The sequence below is a fragment of the Liolophura sinensis genome, chromosome 7 (genome assembly GCF_032854445.1).
Source record: "Liolophura sinensis isolate JHLJ2023 chromosome 7, CUHK_Ljap_v2, whole genome shotgun sequence".
NCBI lineage: Eukaryota > Metazoa > Mollusca > Polyplacophora > Chitonida > Chitonidae > Liolophura > Liolophura sinensis.
The window spans coordinates 10,295,662-10,312,820 of NC_088301.1; the positions used below are offsets into that span (position 1 = coordinate 10,295,662).

The window sequence follows — 17,159 nt, forward strand, 5'->3', positions numbered from 1 at the left end:
TCAGAGTATTTCTGCAGAACTTACATGTTTTTTTTTGTACAACCTATTGATTGCTCATCGAGTTGCATACATTGCCCTTTTTCTCCATCTGAAGTACACTTGATGCCGATGCTCACAGTAGCTAAAAGTGTGCTTAAAAGAACTTAATTGGGAAATAACAAATATATTCAGCTAAAAATCGATACGTGTATAAATTTCATACCATGATCAAGTTGGCAGGCTGAATGAGCAGCACTTCTGTAGAACACATGTTTTTTGGGGGGGTTTTTGAACAACCTACTGACTGACGATAGAGTGGCAAACATGGTGCTTTTTCTCTATCTTAAGTTTATAGCTTTAACATACAAGCCAGATAGAGGGCAGAGAGTGTACCCTGTGAAATTCAGTGAAAGAATCGGTGAATTAATTCCTTGGACAATTTGTCTTTAGAATGCATCACAACCTCTTCGCACAAAGGCTATCAAGGCGGCCATCATCTAGCTTTAACACCACAATCTCAGGTGGTAACATATACCTCCACCCATACAGTATGTGTAGATTTTACACAACTCTGCTGGTGTACCTGGAAAAGAACAAAGATCATGCATGGAGGCTTTTCATTTTTCTGCTTAACTGTACAAAACAATTCATTTCTAGAATTTAGAAATCAAAATTGATAAATTAATCACAATCCTACCCTCAGTCACAATTTAGCTTGATGAGTTATCTGGAACAGAAAAACCATGCTGCAAAGACAACAACTCATTGAATTCATTAACAATGACCAAAACATTTTACTTCCCAGTTGCAGTTTTCTTCAGTGTCATGACAGTATGTATCTTCACTAAAAATGAAAACTTGTTAATATGGTACAAGACTGTGTATTAAATTTGTCTTGTAAAAATTTTTTGATGATTTTTCTGAATCACCAGAAATATTTTATTGATGATTTATACCAAGGTATTAGAAGTGGTAAATTAATTTAATGAATTTTGTTTTACATATGGTTTGCAATTTCTTTCACATTGCAAAAAAAGCTTGCACCTTAAAAATTTTCTGAATCAATTTACACCATTCTTCGTTCTGCAGGCATATAAAAGCGAGATGCGTCTCAGACAAGTGTGAATTTTATTCATTACATACAGTACTATATTACAGTAATATATGTTCATGACATCCATACATGTCCATTGGGCCCATGCAGAAAGGTTCAAAGATCCTGAACAGAAACTGTACATAGAGAAACACTGTGTACTACAGGCTGTATTCAAGAATAGAAATATTCTTTAAGACTCTAAACTGGTCATCCAAAAATAAAGCAAAATGCTAAATTTGCAAAATTCCTTAAATATCACAAAATAATTCAGTTAAATTTTTGTAATTTCAACCCTGACTTTTGAGTACCTGTGCTATTAGGTACATGGTGACTCAGTGATAGGATACGCAAATATAAGGTGTCTATAATCCTAAATGTGAGGATTATTGACACCATATATTTGCGTATCCTCTCTGGGAGTCACCACGTAACAAATTTATCCTGCACTTATGAATTCAGTGCAGAAGACCGATGTATAGGCGTATCGCTTCAACAGTGTGCCCTTCGTTGGACCCCAACAAAAGGGGATAACCTACCCAGCAGACACATTTGAGGTCAGGATTCAAGAATATATCTCTACCCCACTTGACCATTGTTGTCCAATGAAAAGCAGAGTATTTTGTCTGAGGCGGCATAATAATAAATCCTGTCAAATGAATAATGCAGTAACACAATACAATTAATACGCATGACGATGCACATTCTGAGCAACACACATGTGCTTTATTTATTTATTTATTTGATTGGTGTATTACGCCCTACTCAAGAATATTTCACTTATACAACGGCGGCCAGCATTATGGTGGGTGGAAACCGGGCACAGCCCGGGGGAAACCCACGACCATCCGCAGGTTGCTGACAGACCTTCCCACGTACGGCCGGAGATACATGTGCTTTAAGCCAAGGCACTATTTTCCAGTCATTACTCTGTAAATGGTTAAATTTGCCCATTACAATCCCTTTCCACAGAAATGTAGCATCTCAGACAAGTGTGTTATATACTGATGTAGTCCTGGATGAAATTTAGATCATTTACAATAAGCGTACATTCCACCCGAACAGCAAAATATGTATATGTGCCATTTCCTCTAGTTAACCACATGTACATGTATACAAGGAAGTGTAACAAATGTACCAGCATTCCAGTGTGATAGCGCATTTTTTAAATATATGCATATTTATTGACTTATTTGAATGGTGTTTTATGCCATACTCAAGAATATCTTACTTATGCGATGACGGCCAGCTTTATGGTGGGAGGAAAAGTCAGAGCCCTGCAAAAACCCATGACCATCCGCAGGTTGCTGAGAGACCTTACCCCTTACAGCCTATGTGTATTTATATGCATGGATGTATACATGTATATGTTTATTTAATACATATTTATACCTGACTGCCTGTTTTCTGCCATATTGGTACTCAAGAATTTTATACTACGGCAGTCAGCATCATGGAGGGAGGAAACAGCGCAGAGCCACACATGACCATGCACAGCTAGCTGGCAGACTTTCCCCACATTAATTTATAAATGTATGCATCTGTACAGTACCTTACCTTGCTAGACTTCTGTATTATGTCCTAATTGATTATACAGTTACTCTCTATAGAATGAGCCTCCTATAGACGATGTATGTAAATCATGTAGATTGTACTTCACAGCTGGCTTAATCTCTGCTGCATCCACTGCACTATACTCTAACAGCATCCTGCTTCAGGTCCGTGTCAGGTTTTCATAAATTACAAGCCTCACATTTGTGAGATATAACAAGGAGATATCACCATGACAAAACATACAAACTTTCAGCCTTATCTCAGCCACCTGCCAAATCAATGAGAGCTTTACAGTACAATGCATGTACAATAACACGCTGCTGTCATGGCAATCAATAAAAAGCTTTTTTTTTATCAATGCTTCAGAAGAAACAAAAAAAAAATGAGGCAGAGAGTCACAAGTCATATTTCAATAACATATATGGTATAATATATAATTATTATATAATTATTATATATAATTCTCTGTCGTTGTGGAATAGACACTTTCATAGTACTACATGTACCTGTGCATACTTGTAATGTATGTGTAAAATGTGCATGTGTCTGACACATGCACATATACAAGTGCAAATATGGGTCAGATACAAAGCCTAGGAATACAATATAAACCAGGAAGGAGTGAACACGCTCATACATGTACGCATATACCTAAACTTTGAAGGTGACATCGTGAAGTTGACACTGCATAAAGAAGTTTTAGAAAATGCAACTCAAATCATGCTTTCTGGGACCTTTTAAGTGGGTAAATGAAATGAATTTGTATGAAAACTTAACTTTCTATTAGTAAGCCATCATATTTTAATTTACTTGTCAGTTTTAATACAGCCTGATTTGTAGTTCAAGCTCCTGACAGTTTGGGAACCCAAACGTCTTCCATACCAAAAATGACTCTGCCATATCAACTGTGGCAGTTGTGCTACAGTACATTTACATGATTGTATCAAGCAGGTATGTGATCATTGTCAACATTATAGAAGTAGTACAGCCTAATATCCTCCTGGAATGTCACTAACCATGCAAGGTTATATCCTGAATAATTGCAATCCAATCAATAAAAAGTTTTTTTTTATCAATGCTTCAGAAGAAACTAAAAAAAATGAGGCAGAGAGTCACAAGTCATATTTCAATAACATATATGGTATAATATATAATTATTATATAATTATTATATATAATTCTCTGTCCTTGTGGAATAGACACTTTCATAGTACTACATGTACCTGTGCATACTTGTAATGTATGTGTAAAATGTGCATGTGTCTGACACATTTACATATACAAGTGCAAATATGGGTCAGATACAAAGCCTAGGAATACAATATAAACCAGGAAGGAGTGAACACGCTCATACATGTACGCATATACTTAAACTTTGAAGGTGACATCGTGAACGTGACACTGCATAAAGAAGTTTTAGAAAATGCAACTCAAATGATGCTTTCTGGGACCTTTTAAGTGGGTAAATGAAAATGAATTTGTATGAAAACTTAACTTTCTATTAGTAAGCCATCACATTTTAATTTACTTGTCAGTTTTAATACAGCCTGATTTGTAGTCCAAGCTCCTGACAGTTTGGGAACCCAAACGTCTTCCATACCAAAAATGACTCTGCCATATCAACTGTGGCAGTTGTGCTACAGTACATTTACATGATTGTATCAAGCAGGTATGTGATGATTGTCAACATTATAGAAGTAGTACAGCCTAATATCCTCCTGGAATGTCACTAACCATGCAAGGTTATATCCAGAATAATTTGTTTCTTATCTGATGTTTATGCAAACAAAACATATCAAAAGGCAACAGAAGTTAGACTTGGTTGCAAGCCTACCAAAGAGTTCACCTGTAATGGGAAACCTCACCTCAATACGTGAAGTACTAGTAAAGTCATGAATTTGGTAATTCATGGTAGGGCCTCCTTGGTTCAGATATCACTGTACAGAACACTGCAAACAAATGCTGTATGTCTGAAACCTGGTATATATCGTCGTCTGAGGCAGGCTAAACTTTAAAATCGTAACTGAGATAATTCCCTGGATTGGCATTCAGCATAAGAGGGTGGACCAGATATTTTTCAATGTTGCTGGGCAAGGTTTGGTGTCATTATACTGTGACTGGTTGGGGTGTCAGTAGACTGTGATTGAGTGGGGTGTCATTATACTGTAACTGGTTGGGGTGTCAGTAGACTGTGATTGAGTGGGGTGTCAGTATACTGTGCCTGGGTGGGGTGTCAGTATACTGTTACTGGGTGGGGTGTCAGTATACTGTTACTGGGTGGGCTGTCAGTATTCTGTGACTGGTTGGGGTGTCACCGTAACTGGGTGGAGTGTCAAAATGATGTGACCGGGTGGAGTGCCGGTGTACTTTTCTTGGGTGTGGTATCAGTATATTGTGAATAGGTGGGGTATCAGTATACTCTGATTGGATGGGGTGTCCTAATACAGTGACTGGATGAGTATATTCTGACTGTGAGGTGTCAATATACTGTGATCGTGTGGGGCAGGGTAGGGTTTGGTGTCAGAATATTGTGCCTGTGTAGGGTGTCAGTATACTGTGACTAAGTGGGGTGTCAGTATAATGTGACTGGGTGGTGTGACAGTTTAATGTGACTGGGTGATGTGTCAGTATAATGTGACTGGGTGATGTGTCAGTATAATGTGACTGGGTGGTGTGTCCGTATAATGTGACTGGGTGATGTGTCAGTATAATGTGACTGGGTGGTGTGTCAGTATAATGTGACTGGGTGGGGTGTCAGTATAATGTGACTGGGTGGGGTGTCAGTATAATTTGACTGGGTGGGGTGTCAGTATAATGTGACTGGGTGATGTGTCAGTTTAATGTGACTGGGTGGGGTGTCAGTATACTGTGACTAATTGGGGTGTCAGTATAATGTGACTGGGTGGTGTGACAGTATAATGTGACTGGGTGGGGTGTCAGTATACTGTGAATGAGTAGGGTGTCAGTATACTGTTCCTGGTGGGGTATCAATATTCTCTGATTGGATGGGTGTCAGAATACTATGACTGGATGAGGCGTCACCGTAACTGGGTGGAATGTCAAAATGATGTGACCGGGTGGAGTGCCGGTGTACTTTTCCTGGGTGTGGTATCAGTATATTGTGAATGGGTGGGGTATCAGTATACTCTGATTGGATGGGGTGTCCTAATACAGTGACTGGATGAGTATATTCTGACTATGTGAGGTGTCAATATACTGTGATCGTGTGAGGTGTCAGTATACTGTAACTGGGTGGGGTGTCACTGTACTGTAACTGGGTGGAGTGTCAAAATGCTGTGTCCGGGTGGAGTGCTAGTTTACTGTTCCTGGGTGTGGAATCAGCATACTGTGACTGAGTAGAGTGCCAGTGTACTGTTCCTGGCTGCTTTATCAATCAACTGTGACTGGATGGGGTGTCAAAATGTTGTGACTGGGTGGAGTGCCAGTGTACTGTTCCTGGCTGCTTTATCAATCAAATGTGACTGGATGGGGTGTCAAAATGTTGTGACTGGGTGGAGTGCCAGTTTACTGTTTCTGGGTGGGGTATTAGCATACTATGACTGGGTAGTGTGCCAGTGTACTGTTCCTGGCTGCTTTATCAATCAACTGTGACTGGATGGGGTGTCAAAATGCTGTAACTGGGTGGAGTGCCAGTGTACTGTTTCTGGGTGGGGTATTAGCATACTATGACTGGGTAGTGTGCCAGTGTACTGTTGCTGGCTTCTTTATCAATCAACTGTGACTGGATGGGGTGTCAGTATACTCTTCCTGGGTGGGGTGTCGGTATACTGCAGATAGGTGGGGTGTCAATACACTGTGGTTGAGTGTGATGTCAGTGTACTGTGACTGGGTGGGGTATCCATATAATGTAACTGAGTGGGGAGTCAGTATACTGTTCATGGGTGGGGTGTCAGTATACTGTGGGTGAGTGGGATGTCCATGTACTGTGACTGGGTAGGGTGTCAGTATACTGTTCCTGGGTGGGGTATCCATATAATGTAACTGAGTGGGGAGTCAGTGTACTGTGATGGGGTAGAGTGTCAGTATACTGTGACTGACTGGGGTGTCAGTATACTGTGACTGGGTGGGGTGTCAAAATGCTGTGACTGAGTGGGGTGTCAGTATACTGTGACTGGGTGAGCTCTGGATGACTACACTTTGCTCTTTTATATTTGTTACATAGCCCACAGTCGTGTATCATTGTTCCCACTTTGGTAGGAAGCATCATAAAATTTTAGAAAAGAGTTTATTACTAACTTTCCCAGCCTGTTCAATTACTCCTTTTCTATGCTTAGGGTCCTAGAGCACCTGACTGTTAAAATCTCGAACTCTCGATCACCCAGAGAAGTGTAGTCATCCAGGGCTTGACTGGGTGGGGTGTTAGTACACTGTGACTGAGTGTGGTGTTAGCATACTGTGACTGGGGGCCAGGGTGTCAATATACCATAGGTGGGCTGTCCGCATACTGTGACTGAGTGGGGTATCAGTATACTGTGACTGGGTGGGGTGTTAGTACACTATGACTAAGCGTGGTGTTAGCATACTGTGACTGGGGGCCAGGGTGTCAATATACCATAGGTGGGCCGCCCGCATACTGTGACTGAGTGGGGTATCAGTATAATGTGACTGGGTGAGGTGTCAGTATAATGTAGCTGGACGATGTGTCAGTATACTGTGACTGAGTGGGGTATCAGTATACTGTGACTGAGTGGGGTATCAGTATACTGTGACTGGGTGGGGTGTCAGTATACTGTGACTGGGTGGGGTGTCAGTATACTGTGACTGGGTGAGGTGTCAGTATACTGTGACTTGGTGGGGTGTCAGTACACTGTGACTGAGTGGGCTGTCAGCGTAATGTAACTGGGTGGGCTGTCAGTGTATGATGACTGGGTAGGGTGTCAGTATACTGTGACTGGGTGGGGTATCCATATAATGTATCTGAATGGGGAGTCAGTATACTGTGACTGGATGATGTGTCAGTAAACTGTGACTGAGTGGGGTATCAGTGTACTGTGACTGGGTGAGGTGTCAGTATACTGTGACTGGGTGAGGTGTCAGTATACTGTGACTGGGTGAGGTGTCAGTATACTGTGACTGGGTGGGGTATCAGTATACTGTGACTGGGTGGGCTGTCAGTATACTGGGCGTGGTGTCTTTAAGAATGGCATGCCCTGTAAACAGAGTGTTGGGTGGGATTTCGCGGCCCATCACCCTGCCTAAATATGATGAAAAAAAAATTCCAAACATGGCAGAAATTGATTTGAGTTTAAACGGCTGAATTGAATTGTTGAAAGATGGTTTACCAATGCTGGCACATTACATATTGGGCATTTATGACCGAAGCTGGTCTTTACGGTGGGAACATCCAGCTTAACGTTTGGCTACACCTCTCCATCCACCTGCATATAAAACGGAAGAGGTTCAATACTACAGGGTTATCTGCAGATAAGAGTATCATTTGGTCTCCTTTTTTTATCAACATTCATACTGAATAGCCCTGTAATTACTTTACCAGATAACCCGGCCCTGTACATTTCACACTGAATTGTGCGGTCACTAATACTGTATTACCATGACGGCTATTGTTATCAAGTCAAAGACAGCAAATCACAGCTCGGCTCACAGTGTACTGTTTTACAACATAAACCCATGACCACTCCAGCACTTTAAAATGCACTGATTTTCCCCACTGTAACCCACTACTCCCCCTTATTAGATCTCTCAAGGTAAACCATCCAGTAATATTTTACTCTGGGTATGGGTCTTCCTTATCTTCAGGGATTTCATTGGCTCTCTGATAACTGGGTCACCAATCTGCTTTTATAATGGATAATGAGGCTTTGTTTATCACTGCTATAACTAACTGAAGGGCGGGGTGAGGTACTGTCGCTCGACTGATATTATGAGAGTGGTGAATAACTAAATGTTCACCTTAAATGGCTTGAAACGTCATACATTTCTTGAAACTGAATTATTAGATGGGGGGCCTTTACTTTCCTTCTGTGATGTTTAGCCCAGGATTCGTGTCTGAACAGCTAAGCTAACCACTCAGCTTAGCTAACCACTCAATTTACTTGGCTTTAAATCTGCAGTTCTCCATCCACCTGCATATCAACAAGAAAGATTTCAAACTACAAGGCTATCTACTTCTAGGTATATTAGTCCAAGCTTTAACTGAGAACAGAGGTACCTGTACATTTCGTGTTGTCACTAATACTGTATAACGAGGACTGACTGAGAACGCGATGGCAATCACAATGTAATAACATGGGCCAATAGCCAATAGCAAAACACAGCTCTGCTGGTACTATCAGTGGTAGTGCATTGTTTGACAACTTAACCCTGCGACCACTGTGGCAGTCTCAAAACACGGAAAAAAAAGAAAACATCTAAGTCGGTGGGTAACAGAGCAATCCCTGACTTCAATTTGGAACATATTTTATTCATTTACCTGATAAATCATTTTATCATCGTCTGTTAAAACAATCTAAAAACCATAACCCAAAGCAGACAAGACTGTGCATTCAAAAAAAAAACGGAAATCCATGTAGCAGTGCAATGCCCTATGGTAGTGTTAAACATGAACCCACTGGGGTATTATGGAGTGACAGTAAATCCATGTAGCAGTGTACTGTGCTATGTTAGTGTTAAACATGAACCCACTGGGGTATTATGGAGTGACAGTAAATCCTTGTAGCAGTGTACTGTGCTATGTTAGTGTTAAACATTAACCCACTGGTGTATTATGGAGTGACAGTAAATCCATGTACAGGTGTACTGTGTTATGTTAGTGTTAAACATGAACCCACTGGGGTATTATGGAGTGACAGTAAATCCATGTAGAGGTGTACTGTGTTATGTTAGTGTTAAACACAAACCTACTGGTTATTATGGAGTGACAGTAAATCCTTGTAGCAGTGTACTGTGCTGTGTTAGTGTTAAACATGAACCCACTGGGGTATTATGGAGTGACAGTAAATCCATGTAGCAGTGTACTGTGTTATGTTAGTGTTAAACATGAACCCACTGGGGTATTATGGAGTGACAGTAAATCCATGTAGAGGTGTACTGTGTTATGTTAGTGTTAAACATGAACCCACTGGGGTATTATGGAGTGACAGTAAATCCATGTAGCAGTGTACTGTACTATGTTAGTGTTAAACACAAACCCACTGGTTTATTATGGAGTGACAGTAAATCCATGTAGAGGTGTACTGTGCTATGTTAGTGTTAAACATTAACCCACTGGTGTATTATGGAGTGACAGTAAATCCATGTAGAGGTGTACTGTGTTATGTTAGTGTTAAACACAAACCTACTGGTTATTATGGAGTGACAGTAAATCCTTGTAGCAGTGTACTGTGCTGTGTTAGTGTTAAACATGAACCCACTGGGGTATTATGGAGTGACAGTAAATCCATGTAGAGGTGTACTGTGCTATGTTAGTGTTAAACATGAACCCACTGGGGTATTATGGAGTGACAGTAAATCCTTGTAGCAGTGTACTGTGCTATGTTAGTGTTAAACATTAACCCACTGGTGTATTATGGAGTGACAGTAAATCCATGTAGAGGTGTACTGTGTTATGTTAGTGTTAAACACGAACCCACTGGGGTATTATGGAGTGACAGTAAATCCATGTAGAGGTGTACTGTGTTATGTTAGTGTTAAACATGAACCCACTGGGGTATTATGGAGTGACAGTAAATCCATGTAGCAGTGTACTGTGCTATGTTAGTGTTAAACATTAACCCACTGGTGTATTATGGAGTGACAGTAAATCCATGTAGAGGTGTACTGTGTTATGTTAGTGTTAAACACGAACCCACTGGGGTATTATGGAGTGACAGTAAATCCATGTAGCAGTGTACTGTGCTATGTTAGTGTTAAACATGAACCCACTGGGGTATTATGGAGTGACAGTAAATCCATGTAGCAGTGTACTGTGCTATGTTAGTGTTAAACATGAACCCACTGGGGTATTATGGAGTGACAGTAAATCCATGTAGCAGTGTACTGTGCTATGTTAGTGTTAAACATGAACCCACTGGGGTATTATGGAGTGACAGTAAATCCTTGTAGAGGTGTACTGTGCTATGTTAGTGTTAAACATGAACCCACTGGGGTATTATGGAGTGACAGTAAATCCATGTAGAGGTGTACTGTGTTATGTTAGTGTTAAACATGAACCCACTGGGGTATTATGGAGTGACAGTAAATCCTTGTAGCAGTGTACTGTGCTATGTTAGTGTTAAACATGAACCCACTGGGGTATTATGGAGTGACAGTAAATCCATGTAGCAGTGTACTGTGCTATGTTAGTGTTAAACATTAACCCACTGGGATTTATGGAGTGACAGTAAATCCATGTAGAGGTGTACTGTGCTATGTTAGTGTTAAACATGAACCCACTGGGGTATTATGGAGTGACAGTAAATCCTTGTAGCAGTGTACTGTGCTGTGTTATGTTAAACATGAACCCACTGGTGTATTATGGAGTGACAGTAAATCCATGTAGCAGTGTACTGTGTTATGTAAGTGTTAAACATGAACCCACTGGGGTATTATGGAGTGACAGTAAATCCATGTAGAGGTGTACTGTGCTATGTTAGTGTTAAACATGAACCCACTGGGGTATTATGGAGTGACAGTAAATCCATGTAGAGGTGTACTGTGCTATGTTAGTGTTAAACATGAACCCACTGGGTATTTTGGAGTGACAGTAAATCCATGTAGCAGTGTACTGTGCTATGTTAGTGTTAAACACGAACCCACTGGGGTATTATGGAGTGACAGTCAGTTCATGTTGTGGTGTACTGTGCTATGTTAGTGTTAAACATGAACCCACTGGGTATTTTGGAGTGACAGTAAATCCATGTAGAGGTGTACTGTGCTATGTTAGTGTTAAACATGAACCCACTGGGTATTTTGGAGTGACAGTAAATCCATGTAGAGGTGTACTGTGCTATGTTAGTGTTAAACATGAACCCACTGGGGTATTATGGAGTGACAGTAAATCCATGTAGCAGTGTACTGTGCTGTGTTAGTGTTAAACATGAACCCACTGGGGTATTATGGAGTGACAGTAAATCCATGTAGCAGTGTACTGTGCTGTGTTAGTGTTAAACATGAACCCACTGGGGTATTATGGAGTGACAGTAAATCCATGTAGCAGTGTACTGTGCTGTGTTAGTGTTAAACACAAACCTACTGGTTATTATGGAGTGACAGTAAATCCATGTAGAGGTGTACTGTGTTATGTTAGTGTTAAACATGAACCCACTGGGGTATTATGGAGTGACAGTAAATCCATGTAGAGGTGTACTGTGTTATGTTAGTGTTAAACATGAACCCACTGGTGTATTATGGAGTGACAGTAAATCCATGTAGCAGTGTACTGTGCTGTGTTAGTGTTAAACATGAACCCACTGGGGTATTATGGAGTGACAGTAAATCCATGTAGAGGTGTACTGTGCTATGTTAGTGTTAAACATGAACCCACTGGGGTATTATGGAGTGACAGTAAATCCTTGTAGCAGTGTACTGTGCTGTGTTATGTTAAACATGAACCCACTGGTGTATTATGGAGTGACAGTAAATCCATGTAGCAGTGTACTGTGTTATGTAAGTGTTAAACATGAACCCACTGGTGTATTATGGAGTGACAGTAAATCCATGTAGCAGTGTACTGTGTTATGTAAGTGTTAAACATGAACCCACTGGGGTATTATGGAGTGACAGTAAATCCATGTAGAGGTGTACTGTGCTATGTTAGTGTTAAACATGAACCCACTGGGGTATTATGGAGTGACAGTAAATCCATGTAGAGGTGTACTGTGCTATGTTAGTGTTAAACATGAACCCACTGGGGTATTATGGAGTGACAGTCAGTTCATGTTGTGGTGTACTGTGCTATGTTAGTGTTAAACATGAACCCACTGGGTATTTTGGAGTGACAGTAAATCCATGTAGAGGTGTACTGTGCTATGTTAGTGTTAAACATGAACCCACTGGGATTTATGGAGTGACAGTAAATCCATGTAGAGGTGTACTGTGCTATGTTAGTGTTAAACATGAACCCACTGGGGTATTATGGAGTGACAGTAAATCCTTGTAGCAGTGTACTGTGCTATGTTAATGTTAAACACGAACCCACTGGGATTTATGGAGTGACAGTAAATCCATGTAGAGGTGTACTGTGCTATGTTAGTGTTAAACATGAACCCACTGGGTATTTTGGAGTGACAGTAAATCCATGTAGAGGTGTACTGTGTTATGTTAGTGTTAAACATGAACCCACTGGGGTATTATGGAGTGACAGTAAATCCATGTAGCAGTGTACTGTGCTATGTTAGTGTTAAACATGAACCCACTGGGTATTTTGGAGTGACAGTAAATCCATGTAGCAGTGTACTGTGCTATGTTAGTGTTAAACACGAACCCACTGGGGTATTATGGAGTGACAGTCAGTTCATGTTGTGGTGTACTGTGCTATGTTAGTGTTAAACATGAACCCACTGGGTATTTTGGAGTGACAGTAAATCCATGTAGAGGTGTACTGTGCTATGTTAGTGTTAAACATGAACCCACTGGGTATTTTGGAGTGACAGTAAATCCATGTAGAGGTGTACTGTGCTGTGTTAGTGTTAAACATGAACCCACTGGGGTATTATGGAGTGACAGTAAATCCATGTAGAGGTGTACTGTGCTGTGTTAGTGTTAAACATGAACCCACTGGGTATTTTGGAGTGACAGTAAATCCATGTAGAGGTGTACTGTGCTATGTTAGTGTTAAACATGAACCCACTGGGTATTTTGGAGTGACAGTAAATCCATGTAGAGGTGTACTGTGCTGTGTTAGTGTTAAACATGAACCCACTGGGGTATTATGGAGTGACAGTAAATCCATGTAGCAGTGTACTGTGCTATGTTAGTGCTATACATGAACCCACTGGGGTATTATGGAGTGACAGTAAATCCATGTAGCAGTGTACTGTGCTATGTTAGTGTTAAACATGAACCCACTGGGATTTATGGAGTGACAGTAAATCCATGTAGAGGTGTACTGTGTTATGTTAGTGTTAAACACAAACCCACTGGTTTATTATGGAGTGACAGTAAATCCATGTAGAGGTGTACTGTGCTATGTTAGTGTTAAACATTAACCCACTGGTGTATTATGGAATGACAGTAAATCCATGTAGAGGTGTACTGTGCTATGTTAATGTTGAACACGAACCCACTGGGATTTATGGAGTGACAGTAAATCCATGTAGAGGTGTACTGTGCTATGTTAGTGTTAAACATGAACCCACTGGGGTATTATGGAGTGACAGTAAATCCTTGTAGCAGTGTACTGTGCTATGTTAGTGTTAAACATTAACCCACTGGTGTATTATGGAGTGACAGTAAATCCATGTAGAGGTGTACTGTGTTATGTTAGTGTTAAACACGAACCCACTGGGGTATTATGGAGTGACAGTAAATCCATGTAGCAGTGTACTGTACTATGTTAGTGTTAAACACAAACCCACTGGTTTATTATGGAGTGACAGTAAATCCATGTAGAGGTGTACTGTGCTATGTTAGTGTTAAACATGAACCCACTGGGGTATTATGGAGTGACAGTAAATCCTTGTAGCAGTGTACTGTGCTATGTTAGTGTTAAACACGAACCCACTGGGGTATTATGGAGTGACAGTCAGTTCATGTAGAGGTGTACTGTGCTATGTTAGTGTTAAACATGAACCCACTGGTGTATTATGGAGTGACAGTCAGTTCATGTAGAGGTGTACTGTGTTATGTTAGTGTTAAACACGAACCCACTGGGTATTTTGGAGTGACAGTAAATCCATGTAGAGGTGTACTGTGTTATGTTAGTGTTAAACACGAACCCACTGGGGTATTATGGAGTGACAGTAAATCCTTGTAGCAGTGTACTGTGCTATGTTAGTGTTAAACATGAACCCACTGGGTATTATGGAGTGACAGTAAATCCATGTAGCAGTGTACTGTGCTGTGTTAGTGTTAAACACAAACCTACTGGTTATTATGGAGTGACAGTAAATCCATGTAGAGGTGTACTGTGCTATGTTAATGTTAAACACGAACCCACTGGGATTTATGGAGTGACAGTAAATCCATGTAGAGGTGTACTGTGCTATGTTAGTGTTAAACATGAACCCACTGGGGTATTATGGAGTGACAGTAAATCCTTGTAGCAGTGTACTGTGCTATGTTAGTGTTAAACATTAACCTACTGGTGTATTATGGAGTGACAGTAAATCCATGTAGAGGTGTACTGTGCTATGTTAGTGTTAAACATGAACCCACTGGGTATTATGGAGTGACAGTAAATCCATGTAGAGGTGTACTGTGTTATGTTAGTGTTAAACACGAACCCACTGGGGTATTATGGAGTGACAGTAAATCCTTGTAGCAGTGTACTGTGCTGTGTTAGTGTTAAACATGAACCCACTGGGATATTATGGAGTGACAGTAAATCCTTGTAGCAGTGTACTGTGCTATGTTAGTGTTATACATGAACCCACTGGTGTATTATGGAGTGACAGTCAGTTCATGTAGAGGTGTACTGTGTTATGTTAGTGTTAAACACGAACCCACTGGGCATTTTGGAGTGACAGTAAATCCATGTAGAGGTGTACTGTGTTATGTTAGTGTTAAACACGAACCCACTGGGCATTTTGGAGTGACAGTAAATCCATGTAGAGGTGTACTGTGCTGTGTTAGTGTTAAACATGAACCCACTGGGATATTATGGAGTGACAGTAAATCCTTGTAGCAGTGTACTGTGCTATGTTAGTGTTATACATGAACCCACTGGTGTATTATGGAGTGACAGTCAGTTCATGTAGAGGTGTACTGTGCTATGTTAATGTTAAACACGAACCCACTGGGATTTATGGAGTGACAGTAAATCCATGTAGAGGTGTACTGTGCTATGTTAGTGTTAAACATGAACCCACTGGGGTATTATGGAGTGACAGTAAATCCATGTAGCAGTGTACTGTGCTATGCCATTATTAAACATAAACCTAAAACGTAAACTTGGGTATCAGCAAATCACTAAAGTGCTTCGAGCAAATGACTAACCATTCCTTGTGTATGAATGATTTTACCTGTGCAGTAAAGTGCAGTAGGCCTAACAGAGTTTAAGTAGTACCGTGCCAAACATCAGTGATAGTCTTATACTGGCAGAAAGCCGGTCTTTAGGTTGGTGTCTTTTATTTGCACAAGACATGTTCGATAATAAAGACAATTGGCCTGGACCTTCGTTGAGTACGAAAATTAAAATTGTAAGCGTCCAGACGTACTCCAACGACACTAGGCCAGTATTATGAGTATAAGAAAAGAAGTTGGAGTTTTTCGGGCTAGCATTCAATACAATATAATTAAGACGTACAGCATGGAAAGTAAGACTAAAGCAGCGACGACAGTGTGATAGCTGACAAATGGTCACACGTAACCGGTGAAGTACGGCCTCTTGAAGCCACTGCTTGGCATGGCACAATCATAGTACGGCTCTCTTCGGCGATTGTGCTGTGACAAGCTGTGATTACGCTCATTACTATCGTGTAAATAAATACGCCCGCCAAATCATCAAACCAAGTGACAAGTTACGCCATTTATTTCACTTACAGTGTATTGACAGTCGTACACGTTCATCACTTGGAATTCGAGTACTGAACTTAACGCGTTGAATGTGTCGAAATCTTCAAGCTTACCTTTAGTTTCAACTGTTCTGCCCCCTGTGTACTTGCAGTTACATCCGGGACGTCTGCCATGTTGAAATGTTTTACGATAGATTTAATGGAGGGGATTCCCCTAAAGCTAACCAATCAGTTCACGCCTACTGGTCACATGAACTAGGTTACTTACGAGAAATTAGGCCTAGGCTTAAAAACCATGCTGTCTTAAAAGTGAGACTTTCCGCAACTTCGCATTTAAGGCGGGATTTCCTAGATGTATTTTTGGAACTCTCCGAAGATGTTTAAGCGGCCACGCGCCATTCTTTGAAATATGTTGAGATTAACCACATAATATGCCTCTACACCTGATGAACACATACATGTTTGCCAACACGTGCATGTATGCGCTGAATGACAAGCTTCGTATACACCTACCAGTATATATATATATATATATATATATATATATATATATATATATATATATATATATATATTTTACATTTTTTCTTTCTTTTTTATTAAGTTTTCATCATTGATCGACATCTATACGGGTTGAATTGATGTTCCACTACGCGATGTCTTCGGAAAAAAATTCAAGTGAATAACCTGACATAGCCCCGAAAGACTCTAACTCCTTTTCTCATATTGGCATGGCGCTTACTGTGTTAATTTCATACTCAACCAAGGTCCAGGCCAATTCTCTTTGTTATCGAACAAGTCTCGTGCAAATAAACGACTCCAACCAAAAGATCTGCTTTCCGCACCCAACGCACCGCCACCATATGCATGTTGGCGTCTTTTTATTTGCACAAGACCGTACG

General features: G+C 40.6%; 1 protein-coding gene across 1 annotated transcript in view; it reads right to left on the reverse strand.

Annotated features, from left to right (window-relative positions):
- Nucleotides 1–16,438, reverse strand: part of LOC135471355 (uncharacterized) — a 36,712-nt gene extending 20,274 nt beyond the window's left edge. Inside the window, exon 1 of the mRNA XM_064750562.1 lies at nt 16,372–16,438. The gene's annotated coding sequence lies outside the window, so the exon portion shown is untranslated. The remainder of the gene's footprint in view (nt 1–16,371) is intronic.
- Nucleotides 16,439–17,159: the final 721 nt, after the last annotated feature.